We start from the raw sequence: 15,574 nt of genomic DNA on the forward strand, positions 1-15,574 counted from the left end.
AATGTTTTGGCGGGGAGGATTGTGATATTCCCACTTAGTAATATTGATAAGGGAAATATCAATCTTGCCCAATTTTGTCTTATTTCACGTTTGCACTTAGGAGATGTAAGTTCAGAGGTCCCACATGAATTTTGGGATTAAGTGGGGTCCCAAACATTAGGAAGGAAGGGAAATATTGCAGCTCTAGTGGAGCGTGGAGGCCACGCCATGGAGAATTACGGCCCACATGTAGAAGACGCTCTCATTGGAGCGAAGTTGATGGGGAAAGTCGAGTTGGGCCCACATGGGCATCTTGGAGGTTCTTTGATAAATATAGCAAGAGGAACTTATTTTGGTCATTCAATCATCTATTCAGAAATTGTGTCTTTGACATAGCACGCTTGAGATGAAGCCAAGTCTGCAGTGTTGTTTAGCACAAGAGAATCTCCGAGCGGAGATCTCAACCCTTGCTTCGGTGGACTTCGAGTGTCAGCCCAAGGAGGGAGTCCTAAATATACCAGTTCATACCAACAGTAGGGTGTGCAAGTTCATGGAGAGGATCGGCAGCAACAGCACAGGGACTGTGCATTTCCTGGAGGAAGCACGTTTGGAAGTTGGGGAGTGAAGGGAGTCAGGGGCTGAAACTTGAGGTGGAGTTCGGGGAAGTGTTGTGGGGGATTTTTCAACATTTTGGCAGAGCAGCAAATGCAACATTTGCTACAGGTTACATCTTCTAATTGTGGATGAGGGCCAAGCATTTGTAGGTCAAATTTGGAGCATCAAAACTAGGACAAACCCTTTCTCGGTTTTTTTGGCTTTATTGAGGAGAGGCCAAGATTAATTTGCCAGAATTTTCTGGGTAGATTTGAGGGGTCAAATAGGTGCCCCAACTCAAACAGCAACTAGAGGAGCTGAAGAAAAATTGGGATGAAATTACAAGGTCAACATTTGGCCAATTCGTTCGTGACTTTTTGTGGGTTATTCGTGGAGAGCTCGAGGTTAATTTCCCGGAATTTCTGAGCATCCGAGGAGGCCCTAGCAGTAGTTATTTGTAGCCAGCAACATATTTTTTGGGTAGTTTCAGTGCAGAGTTAGGAGAGAGTAGCAGCAGATTTGAGAGGGATTTATTATTGTTCATTTGGGCTTAACTAGCTTGCCTTGAGCAAGCCCAGGTGCACTCTTTCTAGCACCTCATTGTACCCTCTTATTTATTAATAAAATGGCTCAGATCAACACAATTCATGGAGATTTCTAGTTGTTAAAGCTGCTATAAATTTTTGTATGCGTTTCTGCTATGTTTCTTTGTTTATCATTATGTATTTACATTAGGAATATTACATCAAATCTACTTGCATCTTTAGCTGAAAACACTGCCACTATCAATCCTCTTGGTTTCTCCAAGACGATTGAACATAGGCTCATCAAACTGCCCACTAGCTGCTCTCTTGCTCCTCCAAGATAGCCAACTCATAGGGTCTTCATGAAAGCTTCCCTCTAGCATTGATATGGCTCCTCCAACATCGCTTCTCTTAGGGACTTCAATATTTTCCCTCTTATCAGTGATTTGCACTCTAAAATCACTGAACTAGGGTATATTCAAATCTACCTCCAAACAATCCATTAGCTTCTCCAATGATCACAATACTTGAGGTCTTCTTTCATTGCCCATTTACAACCACTATGCAACCCACACGATAGCTAATCTAGGGTACTTTAGATAGCCCACACAAAAGTGACAAGATTTCCCTCTATCACTATACTTTGGGCTTCCAACTCTATTGTACAATAACCCTCTATGAACAAACCTCATTACCTGCACTTCACTTTATGACAACTCCTACTCATCTGCCCTATTTCACACCACTATCCTTACCCAGAGACATAACTCAAATTCACTTGATTTGTGTACCATATCACTTGATCTGAAAGATATACTACCCTAATTACAGTGACAAGATAGACCTCTTGTCACACCCATCAAGGTCTCACCCCTCCTTAATCAATAGCGAATTGTCACAGTAGGGCAGAACTTAGGAGTTGCCCATACACAGAAGCAACCCTAAAATAGGGCATCAATATGTTATTCAAACCCTTGAACAAACCCTCCTTTCTCATCCACTTGAACACTTCTCTAACCTTGAATTTGCCTCACATTGGCCCTTCTTCCACACATTACATCACCCTTCTATTTTTTCCTGGAACTCGCACTTTTTTCATAGATTTCCACCACCCTAATCTTCAGATCAAACCATAGAGATATGCACACAAATTAGTGGCCTTATCACAAGCTTATAGTCTTCTTTCTAAGGGTCTCTGCCATTCCTTCTAGCATAGAATGAGCACCCTTTAACATTGACTTTTGGATAGAAACATGGGGTTTGTAGCTTCAAGGAAGTAGTCATATCTAGGGCAAGGCCTTTACACAAAAATTGAACTCAGACCAGCACACAAACCTCCTTAAGGAAGATGAATTACATAGTGAATTGTGTCCTCTTCTCCTGGGCAAACTCAGCCTACTAACCACAGAAAACCATCACATGCACCAGCTCTTCCTTCATGAGATTTGTGGCTTATCCTCCTAAGGTAACTCGTACTTTCTAGGGCAGAAACACTTGATAGATATGCTACATGGATGGGTGACCAAATGAACCTCATATCTTCCCTTCTTATAGCCTTTCTATGAGGGAAATGGATAGTCATCAAGGGGTGTATTTTTAAGCCCAAGGTTGATTTAACTTTCTAGATAAACACCAACTAATTAAGAAAAGAGGTCTCTTTCATTTGATTTCACCACATTGCCAAACCCTTAGTTGCCACTTAGCCCTTCAAGGGTGCCCCTCTTGATTTCAATGATTAAACAATTATTTCTCCACTTCGTTTCACGCTCACAACTTTGGGTGCAAAACCCACTGCATGGACATATTACTCACAAAGCCCTTGTAGGTCAACTTCTCCCAAAACCCAGTACCCTAGGTTTGTTGGCATACCTCCCAAGCTACACAGATCGACAAAACTTGCACCAATTCATTATGATTTGTGAGGCCCTATGCATGTTCCTTCTGCAAATGGAAATCGATACATGATGACTTTTTTTTATCATTCCACCAAGATGTGTTGGCTATCATTTTTGAAAAACAGCTCAAAACCTTTCGAACTTTCAGAAATTTTCATGCATGGATTGAAAATGATGCACAATCACATATTGGCTCCCTTCATACTAATAATGGAAAATAATATACTTCTAATGAATTTGAAAACTATCTTCACCAACATGGGATTCAACATCAAACTATTGTTCCATACAATCCTCAACAAAATGGTGTAGTTGAAAGAATGAACAAGACTATCTTAAATATGGTTCACCCAATGATGTTTTTTAAAAATGTAAAGTTGATGTTTTGGACTAATGCACTTCTATGTAAGAATATGTCAAAAACAAATGTCCATCTCATGCTCCCAAAAATAAGACTCCTTATGAAATGTAGTATGGCCACATTCCTTTAGTAAGGCATCTCAATATTTTTGGTTCCAACTACTATCCCTTGATTCCTAAGGAGCAAAGAAGCAAGCAAGATGCAAGGAGTCAGAAATGCATCTTCTTAGGGTATTCAGATACCACCAAGGCATAACGTCTTTACGGTGAGGTAAATAAGAAGTTTGTTTTTCTAGAGATGTGATTTTTGTTAGAAAAACAAAAAGGCATAAAGATTTTCTTATCTTTGATAATTACCTATGATGTATTTGTATTCTTATTACCTTGTTTATGTCTTCTATAACTTCTTTTCATCAAGCAACTACCAAAACATAAATGCATGAAGATAAAAAACAACAAAACACACAATGTGTAGGCTCTCAACCATGGAAAAAACCCTCTCCTAGGGAAAACCCAACCAAAATTCTATTCTTCTTCAAGAACTAATTCAAAGTGAGACAACCAAGACCACTAGAGCAACAACAAGACTTCCTCCATCCACCAAGTCAGCCTTCCAACCATTCTTCCTTCATCAAGACAAATATGCACAAGTTTCTATGATGAGTTTGACCAACTGTCCGTTTTTTGGCTTGTTTGCTTCTATGTAGTTATTTGCACTTATTGGTTATTGCTTGGGGACACTCAATCTGCACTAGTCTTGAAATTTTTTTTTCCCTTATTTTTCTCACCCATCGTGGGTTTAGTTGTAATGGTCGCGATGCCATCACTGATTTTTTAATTACAGTTGTGTTGATTACTCTTGCATCAGCCTTTTTCCTATAATAGGCGCGATGATCCCAGAGGATTAGAAAAATTAGGGTTTTCTTCTTGTTTTCAACCTTTTTTCCCTAAGTCAGTAATTTTCTAATGTGCCTACGCTGTATTTGTCTTGGTTGTTATGCTTGTATGACTGCAATTTTCCCTTGATTTGGTTAATGTGTGTTTCAAGCTTGATTGATTTCTAGGGTTTCTAGGGTTTCTAAGTCACCCTCCACTCATTGATTGGTCTTCTTTTCCGAGATTGATTGCTCCCGTTCAAGAGTCTTCCTACAATCAGGACATCTTTTACAAGTTTCTTTTGGTTCATTGGTGTAGTTTTTTTCATTAGTGTCGAGTCATGTTGATGATTTAAAGATTGTTTTAGGTCCATTGTCAAGCATAGATTACAAATTGTTTGCTTTGTTTGAACTGAAAGAAAGAGATTTTTTTCATCCTTGTGTTTCAGAAAGAGAAAGTGAAATATTTTGTCATTTACATCTTTTTGAGACATTTCTTGCCTTCGAAACCATAAAGTGAAATAGATTTTCATTGAGTTCAGTTGATTGCATTTTCCTTTGCTCATTGCATCATTTTGCATTGTTTAAATAAAAGTGAAAGAAAAAATAATTATTGCATGAAAGTGATTTTCATTTCTGTAGGAGTGCATCTCAGCATTGCATTTGTTAGTGGAATGAAATATTAGATTTCATTTTTACATTTAGCATTGGGAAGAATTGTGTTGGTACATTTTGCTTGTTTGATGCATTATTTGATTGTCTCTCTTCTTTTGTTATCTTAGCCTTCATCGAATGAAAAGGTTTCATTTTCATCATTTAGTTGCATTTTAGGAACATGTTACATCGTTGAGCCATCAAAATTGAAACTTAATTGAAGATCAACTTAAAATTTACTTCAATTAACCTAAGGAGCATTTGTCACTTAACGCAAATATTTAGAGGTAGGCTAGAGACGTGCTACGGCGTCTTTAAACAGAGCAACTGTCGCTAACTGTATGCAATGTATCCCAAGGGTGAAATCTCATCCCAGTATGGAAGTATATAGAAGGTTCTCCAGTACTTTTGGGTATATCAGAGGCACTTCAGTACGATAAGTATATAGGGACTCTCTCATCGAACGGTTCTTCATTAGACAGCTAACACAGACTTGTGCTCCCCATACCGTCACGTAAATATTGGGAGACCCCATTAGGTTATTACCCTTTAGCCACAAGTAACCAAGTCAACCACCTTGTAAACATGATACATCGAACATAGCATTCAGGGAGATTGGCCGTTGTACTTTAAGACCTTGGTTTCAGCTGGGGTGTATCTTGCGGTTCATGGATACTTGGTAAACCCTCTTGCCTAGTTATTACCCATGTTGATTTATTTGTTGTTTCATGTCAATAAAATTAACTGCCAATGATAACATGTTGAACCCATGCAGTTGCTTGTTGGCCCAATATTGAGTAATTCCTCGTAAATTTTAATTTTAAATCAGCCCTCAACGAATCATCTATTCTTCTTCTGCTCTTGAGAGAAATTCATCATGGCTGAACCATTGAGTTCACCCCAAAGCTCCCCTTCATTTTCTGATACTGAAGGGTATTCACAAGGAGTTCATCTGAAACTTCCTTAGTCAGTTGAAGCTCAACACTTTTAACTTGGGATTGTCCCAAGCATCCAACCCCTTGCTTCTTGTCCACCACCTTCAGATTCTTTGTCACCTCAAGAGTCTGATCTAGAAACCCCTGAGAGTCCACAGAGGTTTGTCTTATATCCTTCAAATACGTTATTTGATCTTGTTGTGATATCTCCTCAACGTCCTTACAGTCCTTACGATCGACCTAGTGTTCCTTTGGAGTTATCTCCTCGTACATCTCAGATTCCTCCTCGCCAGCTATTTCCACCCATGGATTAAGAAGGTGAGATTCCAACCTCTCCTCAAGGTCATCCGAAAGTTTCTGCTACCCACACTCCTCATGTTGATGAAGAGCAAGAATATGAATTTCCTCCAGAAGGCTTTCCTTTTACGGGAAGAGTCTTATCTCAGACACTTCCTGAAACTAGTGGGACTATGCTTCCACATGGTTATACAACCTTAGCTCAATTAATTTTAGGAACTCCTAGCGCTTCCTCTTAGTACCAAATTCCTATTTGATCGTCAAATGCCATGCCTACTTCTGGTCTGTTTATCCCAAACATGACCTCTCAAATTACTGTGTACACTGTTGTCACGTCAGTTCCCATTCAACCGACGATTTCATCGCAACCTTTACCATCATTTCAACCTTCCACTTCGGTACAGCTGACTGTTTTAGTTCAAGCATCCATAAGTTCCTCAATCCCTCCATCAAGTGGACAAAGTGTACCACCACCATATTCACGGCCTGGGGGGAGAAATCTAAATGTTCCTCTTGTGTCAGGTGGAACCCACGTGAGTGGATCACAACCTCACATGGTTGGAGTCAATCAACCTTATCCTGGTGGTATTCCCAACCCTGTTGGTCCATCCAGTCAGGTAATATCCAATATCAACAGCCTTACACGGCCCGAATAACACTCCAACAAGCTTATGTCCAATATGGTTCCCAAGCATTGCAAAATCCACCCTATATTCCAAAAGTAGGATCTCATGTGCAACCTGGTCAATCTGTTATTCCTGGTGCATATGGTCAAACCCCGTTCATAACTTACCAATACCCATAGGGTATCCCTCAAGAAACTGCCCAAAAACCGTTATAGCAGCAAGGGAAACCTTTGCAGTAGCAAGGGCCACCTTTGCAATAGTATCAACAGCCTTTGCAATAACAAGCGTTGTTTGTTCAAAAACCTACTCAACCCTTGTATCCGCAAGGCCAAGCTTTGTAGCAGCAAGCTCAACCTTTGCAACAACAAGTTCAACCTTTGCAGCAGCAAGCTCAACTTGTATATCTACAAGGTCAAACCTTGCAAACACAAGGTCAACCCCTGTAGCAGCAGGGCCAATCACTTTATGTCCTGGGTGAACAGGTGTAGCAACCTTACAATCCATTTGTCATGTACAATTCTTATCAACAGCCTACAGTAGGTCAATATCAACCCTACCCTAGACAGAATCCACCTTATGGTCAAGGTACCCCTCAGTGGGGGAAGAATCAAATCCCTTATGGTCAAAATCCTCTGCTTTGGGGGCAAAATCCTTACCAACAAGGTTGGAACCTGCAGGTTGGGCCTCCTCAAAGGCCTTACATGCCCTTTAATCCACAATTGCCATTTTTAGCTACATTGGAATTGCCTGATGTCTCAAGGCTTACTAATGATCCCATTTTTCATTCGCCTTACTGGCCTCCAGTTCCTACTAAAATTCTGAGCAATTTCCCTAAGTTCGAAGGAAAATCTAAAGAGGACCCTCAAGCCCATGTGATGACATATCACTTATGGTGTTCTTCTAATTCTTATGTTGATGATTCTATTTGTCTCCACCTCTTTCAGCGAACCTTGACAGGTGTTGCCACAAAATGGTATATCGAGTTGCCTCAAGGTACCTATGCCGACTTTAACTCTTTGGCTATGGCCTTCCTCACCCACTTCCAATTGTTGGTTCGTTATGAAACTGGTACTCATTTGCTCACATCTCTGAAGCAAGATATTGCGACCCATATTTCTGATCATATCCATGAATGGATATGTCGGTGTTGCCCCATCAAATTTGAAATTCCTAATGAGTTGTTAACTGAATGGTTCACCAAATCATTCGTAAACAAAATTTCCGCAGACATAGCAATGGGTGGATGTGTTACCGAGGACCAAGCTACTGCCCGTGCTCTGTATCTAGACTTAGTCTATTCCCAATTTGGCACGCTATATGAAATGTTGCCTGATGCTCCAAGACCATCTATGGATCTAACATCTTCAAAGTCTCCCCTTGCACCACCTATTGGTGTATAATTGGATCAGTGTCTCAGACTTCCACCAAAGCTCCTGCGAAGCAAAAATTTGTTTTTGATATTGTTTCTAATCATCCTTCGAAAATTCCATCTAATCCTGGTAAAACCTCTAATGGTCTTCCTCATTTGTGAGGAAGACCATTATACCAAGGATTTTCCCCAACGTGCTGAAGTTAGTCATTTATTGAAAGGGACTCCGGCTATTTTGAAAGAACCATTTCCATCTCAGCAGACTCAGTTGGTAGACCAACCACAATCCTCTGCCTCCTCTGGTTCTCAAGTTTTCATGATGCAGGGTTCATTGCCCATCTTTGTCGCTACTCGATCGAAAGATTATCAAACCCCTCCAAAGTAGATGGTGGAGAAGGAAGCCACTAATGTACCTTCTACTTCTACTCCACCCAATTCTAGTTCACTCCATATTGAGTGACCTAATAATGAATTTGTTCTCTGACCACCTCCCAAAGGTGTGCTTCAGAAATCATCCTATAATCTGAATGCTAGAGCTGCACAACATTATAATATAGTCGAAGATATAGCTCAAGCGCCTTCGGCGATGTCTTCTTTGGAAGTCCTCCAGACATGTCCAACACAGTGGAAATCATTGTTATCTACTATAGGAGCTATTGATCCTGTTGATTCTAGTTTGATTACTTTCAATCTTGAAAACCATGTTCCTTGTCTTCCTCATCAGATTGCTTTTCTAATTCAAGTTATTATAAAAGGAAAGATGATCCATCAGACTGTCATTGATGAAGGTGCTTCCACCTGCATCATGTTTGTTTCATGTTGGAAATCCATTGGCTCTCCACCCCTTAACCAGTCCCCAAACACCTTGGAGGCCTTTGATGGCAGAGGCTCCCGTCCGTATGGTATTCTCACAAATTTTCCTATCACTTTGGAAGGGAAGACTGTTGAGCTAGAAGTGGAAGTTGTAGACGCAAATCTTAATTACAACCTTCTTCTCGGGCAAAGTTGGACCCATGCCATGTTTTGTGTGGTTTCCTCTTTATTTCAGGTGCTCCATTTTCCTCATGAAGGAAAAATAGTCACAGTCGATGAATTTTATTTTTTCTCTTCTGGTGCTTCGAACAGCAACATTCCATATGTGGGAAATACTGACATTCCATATGAGAGTGTAGGGGCAGGTCTTTTTAAAGATTCTTCTTTAATGGGAACTTTTTCTCTCCCACCTCCAAATGTCTCCTCGATCAATATGATCTCTGTCTCTACAAATCCTTGGATTATTCCTTCTCTGGATCAGATTGATTTGTTTGGTGATTCCATGCCGCTAAGTCCATTGGAACAGGCTTACCATGAAATTGTTTCGGCGTCAGTGGCTGCTTCAGAAAGTCATGTTGTTTTCAGTATGAACCTAGATACTTATGCACAATCTCCTTGGATTGGTTCTTGGGATTCCCCAGATCCTTCGAACGAGACATTCCCCACCAATGAGAGTATTGGTGACGTTATGTCTCTTGACGAAACCTTTTGGAATGATATTCACCATTGTTCTTAGTTTCTTCCAAGCTTGAGTGAAATTGCATTATGTCTTGAAGCTTTCGTTTCTCATAATTCGACGCATCCACTTCAAACACATGTTTTGGTGCACAAAGTATTGTATGAAGGTAATATGGGAAACATTATTGCAACCATGCCTCTCGAAATTTACATTAAACCTAGGATTGTTGAGAACTTTCATATTGGGGTTTCCTATTCTCCTGATGTGATCAGGGTTTACACTGATATTTTTAAATAATTTCGTGATGTATTCGCTTGGTCATACGAGGAAATGCCTGGTACTGATCCAGCTATTGTGGTGCATGAAATACCCACATATCCTGATGCGAATCCTGTTCATCAATGGCTTCATCCCGTGCATTCTAGGAAGGCTACTACTATTAAGGCAAAGGTTGAAAATCTTTTAAAAGCTAGTTTCATCTATCCGATCTCATTGACCAATTGGGTTTCTAACATTGTACCTGTTACTAAAAAGCAGGGCATCACTCGAGTTTGTGTTGATTACCATGAAATAAATCGCACATGCCTGAAAGATAAATATCCCACTTCGTTTATTGATCAAATAATTGATGAGTGTGCTGGGAGTGAAATTTTCTCTTTTATAGATGTTTTTTCTAGTTACAACCACATTAACATATCATTCGTTGATCAACACAAGACAACTGTTATCTGTCCATGGGGCAATTTTGCCTATAAGAAGCTCCCTTTCGGCTTGAAAAATCTTGGTGCTACTTTTCAGCGAGCAATGTCATATTCTTTTCATCATATTCAACACATTGTTCAACCTTATCTGGACGACCTACCAGCTCATTTGGCTAAACGTCGTGACCATCCAGACCACCTTCGGGCCATCTTTTGCATTGTCGACACTATAATATTCATCTTAAGCCGCATAAGTGTGTTTTCTGTGTGGAATTTGGTCGGCTCTTAGGTTTTTTTGTGTCCCACAAAGGCATCCACATAGATCCTCTGAAAGTTGAGGCTATTGTAAACTTACACCCTCTTAAGAATCAATTGCAAAGTTTGCAAGGAAAGGCTAATTTTATTCGTCTTTTTGTCCCTAACTACGTTGAGCTCGCCAAGGGATTTACTTGCTTTCTCAAAAAGGGGATCCCATTCATTTGGGATGAAATTTCCCAAAAATCCTTTGATTCGCTAAAGAACATGTTCATCAGTGCTCCTTTACTGCATCCCTCTAACTATCGCTGCAACTATTTCCTCTACTTGGCTGCCACCGATTGTACCATTTCTATGGTAGTGGTTCAGGATGATGATGATGGTACGAACATGTGGATTATTATTTAAGCCGAAATCACATTGACACTGAAACTCGATATGCTCATGTCGAGAAACTTTCCTTGGGAGTAGTACATGTTGTTCAAATATTTTGTCACTATATTCTTCTCCGGAAGAGCATGGTGATTTCTAACTGCAACCCCATGACTTACATTTTGACTCGTCAATTACTTGGGGGAAAATACTCTAAATGGAATATTATCTTGCAAGAGTTTTATTTGGAGTTTACTGCCACCAAATCAAAGAAATAACTTGTTTTTGACGAATTGCTTTGCGCCCTCCCTTCAGCAAGCACTTCCACCAATTTTACTGAGCAGATTCCTGATTAAACTTTGTTTCTCATCAGCACTCTCGACTTGTGGTATGGGGATATCATCGTTTATCTTCAGACCCAAACCTTCCAATTTGAGTTGTCTCGATTCGAATGATGCCACATTCAGCATCAGTCTCAACCTTATCGGATTCTTGGTGATACATTATACCGAGTCGGTGTTGACCTTGTTCTCTGCAGATGTCTAACACTTGAAGAGGTTGAACAAGTCTTGAATGACTGCCACTCTTGGGCATGTGGTGGTCACATGTTAGGCTATGCAACTGCTCAGAAAATTTTCTGCGTTGGTTATTTATGGCCTGCCATTTTCAAGGATTGTATTCTGGTCATTCAAAAGTGCCATGGATGTCAGATTTTTAACCGCAAGCAGCGTGCCCCACCAACACCCTTACACCCCATTGTTATTGTTGGACCCTTTGCTAAATGGGGCTTTGATTTCAAGACATGTAACCCTCGCTCAACCAGGGGGCATGGCTATATCATCATCGTCGTCGACTATTTCACTAAATGGGCTGAGGCGATGCCCACATATAATGCTAACGGTATCACTGCTACTCAGTTCCTCTTCAACTATGTCATAGCCCGTTTTAGCATCCCTCAATTAATTGTCACTGACCATGGATCACACTTTCGTCAATACATGATGGAAAAGCTGACTACTCAGTTGGGTCTTCGCCATGATAGCTCAACTCCTTGTTATCCATAGGCCAATGGCCAAGTTGAAGCAATTAACAAATTTTTGATCACTATGCTTCAACAAACCATTGGGAAGCACAAAAAGGATTGGCACCTTATGCTATTCTCGACTCTTTGGGCTTACCGAACTTTGGCTAAGATAGCGAGTGGATTTACTTCGTTCCAGTGGGTCTATGGTTTAGAGGTGACACTCCCGATTGAGTGTGAAATCCCTACATTGAAATTAGCCATCGAACTACTTCCTAATACCTCTCCTGAAGAGGAGCTGTTACTTTACCTTAAGAGGCTAGATGAGACTCGTCATATTGTTGCGATGGTGATCAAAGCCCAAAAGAAACGTGTTAAAGCACATTGCGATCCAACTTTTTTTTCCACTCACTTTTGTTTAAGGAGACTTGGTCCTCCTATATGATCAGGCCAACGATAAGTTGGGAGCTAGAAAGTTTGAACCTATGTGGCATGGGCCATATATTGTAAAATGTATCTTGCAAAAGGGCGCCTATGACCTAGTTGATTATGAAGGAAATGCATTTTCACAGCCCCGCAACGGGTTGTATCTGAAAAATTATTATGAGTGAGTTCCGTATAATTACATTTTTACATTAGTGTGTGAATTCATTGGTGTGCATTTTTTATATTTTGGTGTGATTGTTTGCTTTGTAGACATGTGTTTTCTGCTTACCTTGTGTTCCAATCGGTTTGCAGATGTTGACAAACCATTATGTTGGTTTTGCTGATGGTGCTTGTCGTAGCACATGGAACTTGTCTTCCGCAGCTTGGGCACTCTTTGCCTCTGATGGCAAGATGGTCGATTTACAAGGTATTTTCCTGGGACGGAAATCTAATAATATTGTCGAAAACAGTGTGGTCATTGCCCTGTTGTCAGAAGGAGTTGCTCTTTGCATTAGAAATTTAGTTGTTAAATTAGACATACAACTCGTTCTGTTACAATTAAATAATAATTATTCAGTGAGGGACCCACAAATTTTTCGTGTGTATCTAGTAGGTGTTCAATTACTGGAAATAAATTTTGATTTTATCACGTCAACACATTCCACGTAACTTGAATACATTAATGGATGCATCAGAAAATTATGTTCTTTATAGACATTTGCATAATTTGTAAAACTAATCATATCACCATGACACATGAACACATAAGTAGAAAATAAAACATGCATATGTGTGTATATATATATATATATATATATATATATATATATATATATATATATATCATGTCTATCAAAGTTTTTTCATCAAAATCTCAAAAAATAAAGTGTTCCAAGACACATGGCTTTCAAAATCCTACAACAGTGAAAAAAACAGCTAGAAAGGCTATGCGCCTGCATGATGCTCGCGATAACATGAGATTGCCCTAATCACTCGACCTAATAGCCGACATAGTCTCGTAAACACTCTGACTGTATGCCTCTGGTATCACAGTGGCACGTCGTCTATAGTCGCATATTCTGGAATCCCATGGGTGATCACTTCCAGATTGTGTTCCATCTCCACCATGGGATTTGCTCCTTCCTCATAGGGAGCATCTTCTATCTGACGTGCTACTCGTCGTGCTATTGGTGACATACTAGGAGGCCTTTCTGGCCCAACATCTGTACATTTATCACAAGTTAAATCTCATATACACTCTCACAAAAAAATTCATAAAACTTGAAAAATCCAAAAACAAGTTTTACTTGCATCAGTCCATTGCTCACTCAGTGGCAGAGGTAGATCTGGATCCCATCTAAAATTTGTGCATGCATAAGCGTAGTTGTCCACAATGATCAGTTGGCGACGCAACCAAATAAAAAACTGCGGAGGGAACTGTATCTGTTGACCCCCTCCTCCTCAAGGCATGAGTTCACTCCATCTAACTAGCCTCAGATCTTGTGGAATAGGATCCAGTCCCTTTGTACATTGATACCAAAAGAGGGGCACACGCTCCAGAAATAAAGTAACGAGAATCAACCTGAAGCTAAATTGTTTCAAGTTTCCTCGCTTACCTTTAGTTAGTTGCCTCTTCATATTGTCCAGTAACCCCCCACACCAGTAGAATACTGTTGGAGTAAGGCATTCTACTGCATACTAGAATTGAGATTTCGAAGTCTCATGTAAAGCATGCGTCCCAAATACGCGAGTTATGGTGTATAGGATCATTCTCAAGAGAAGATTGTTGACTTTCGCTATCTTCACCTTCCCACCCATTGTCATCTCGGCACTTGGGAAATGTCTCCTGATTAGGGCACTAGTGCTCTCACCTCCAGGACGAGATCCAAAGAGTTGAACTCTTTCCCTTCTTCTAGAAAATCCAGTAATGAAGTAAATGTATGTCTCTTCTAGTTCCAGCTCCTAGTCTCCAATGATGAAGATTTCCCGATCGATATCCCATAAACTGATCAAGTAGTACAGTAGCTCGTTTTGGGCTCTGAGTCTTGTAGTTATGAAGAATTTTAGCAGCCCACAATTCCTCAAAGCATTCACACATTCTGGATCTTGGGCTGCCTGGTGATCTTCTGCCTCATGGCCTCTTTCCTTCCATTCAAGGACCATGTTGTCAAAAATCTCCTACAAAACAATCATTAAACATCAATTAGATGCTTTTCCATGAATTAAAACTCAGAAATTTTTCCCTAAAAGGAAGATTTTTCCCTAAAAATTATGCCCCGCAGTCATCGCGTTTCTTTTTATTAAACCCACAATGTCATTGCGAGGGCCTTTCGGCTCAAGGGCGACCATCGCGGGTCTGATGAGAAAACCCACAATGATCACCCACTTTGTTAAAAATTAAAATCCTTCCCTCTAGCAAGCAAAAATTCGATGAAAATGCACAAAAATACAATGAAATGCAAGAGAAAAGGCAGGGCTCTTACCTACAGCTGACGGTTTGAGAAATGATGCCCTGGATCTCCCACACTGTTCGCCTGAAAAATCGAAGAAAATGGGGTAAAAATGCACTCTCAAACTTACTCCAATGAAATGGTAAAAAAAAATTACTTGTAGTCTATTTATAAGTTTTAAATTCATTTTTTCCCATTTTTTATTAATATTTTATTATTTTCCTCGATATCAGTGATATGTGGTTATCTTTGTGCAGTTACAGGTACTTTTGGTGGATACAGTGATTATTCTTGACTGATTCAACGAGTTTTATTTTATCTCTTTTTCGGACTCGTTAAAAACAAACGAAAAAGGAACCCCCCTGGAGTCATCTTTAAGCTATTTTCTGACTCTCGAAACATGAAAAGATTGTTGAGTAATTGTCTTTTTGAACTCGCTAAATTAAATGAATTAACATTGTCTTAGTATACATCTACCCCTTTTTCAGGTTGAGGTTGAATATTTACGAAAAAGGTACACCTTGTTTGACATGATCAAGAAGTTCTCTCAGGTATTGTTTTCTACCTTTTCAAGTTCGAGGGACAAATTACGAAAAGGGACATGATGGAGTTTTCTTTTTCGTCTCTTTTTCAAACTCTCTAAAATTGAAAAAGATACAGAGTTATTCTTCCGTCGGACTCGTTAAAATTTTTTACAACAAAAGACTCGTCACCATGATGAGGCTGTGTTTCTCCTTCCTATGACTCAT

Source organism: Pinus tabuliformis, chromosome 1_2 (genome assembly GCF_031772625.1).
Source record: "Pinus tabuliformis cultivar Carrire ecotype Pingquan chromosome 1_2, CPIR1, whole genome shotgun sequence".
Taxonomy (NCBI): domain Eukaryota; kingdom Viridiplantae; phylum Streptophyta; class Pinopsida; order Pinales; family Pinaceae; genus Pinus; species Pinus tabuliformis.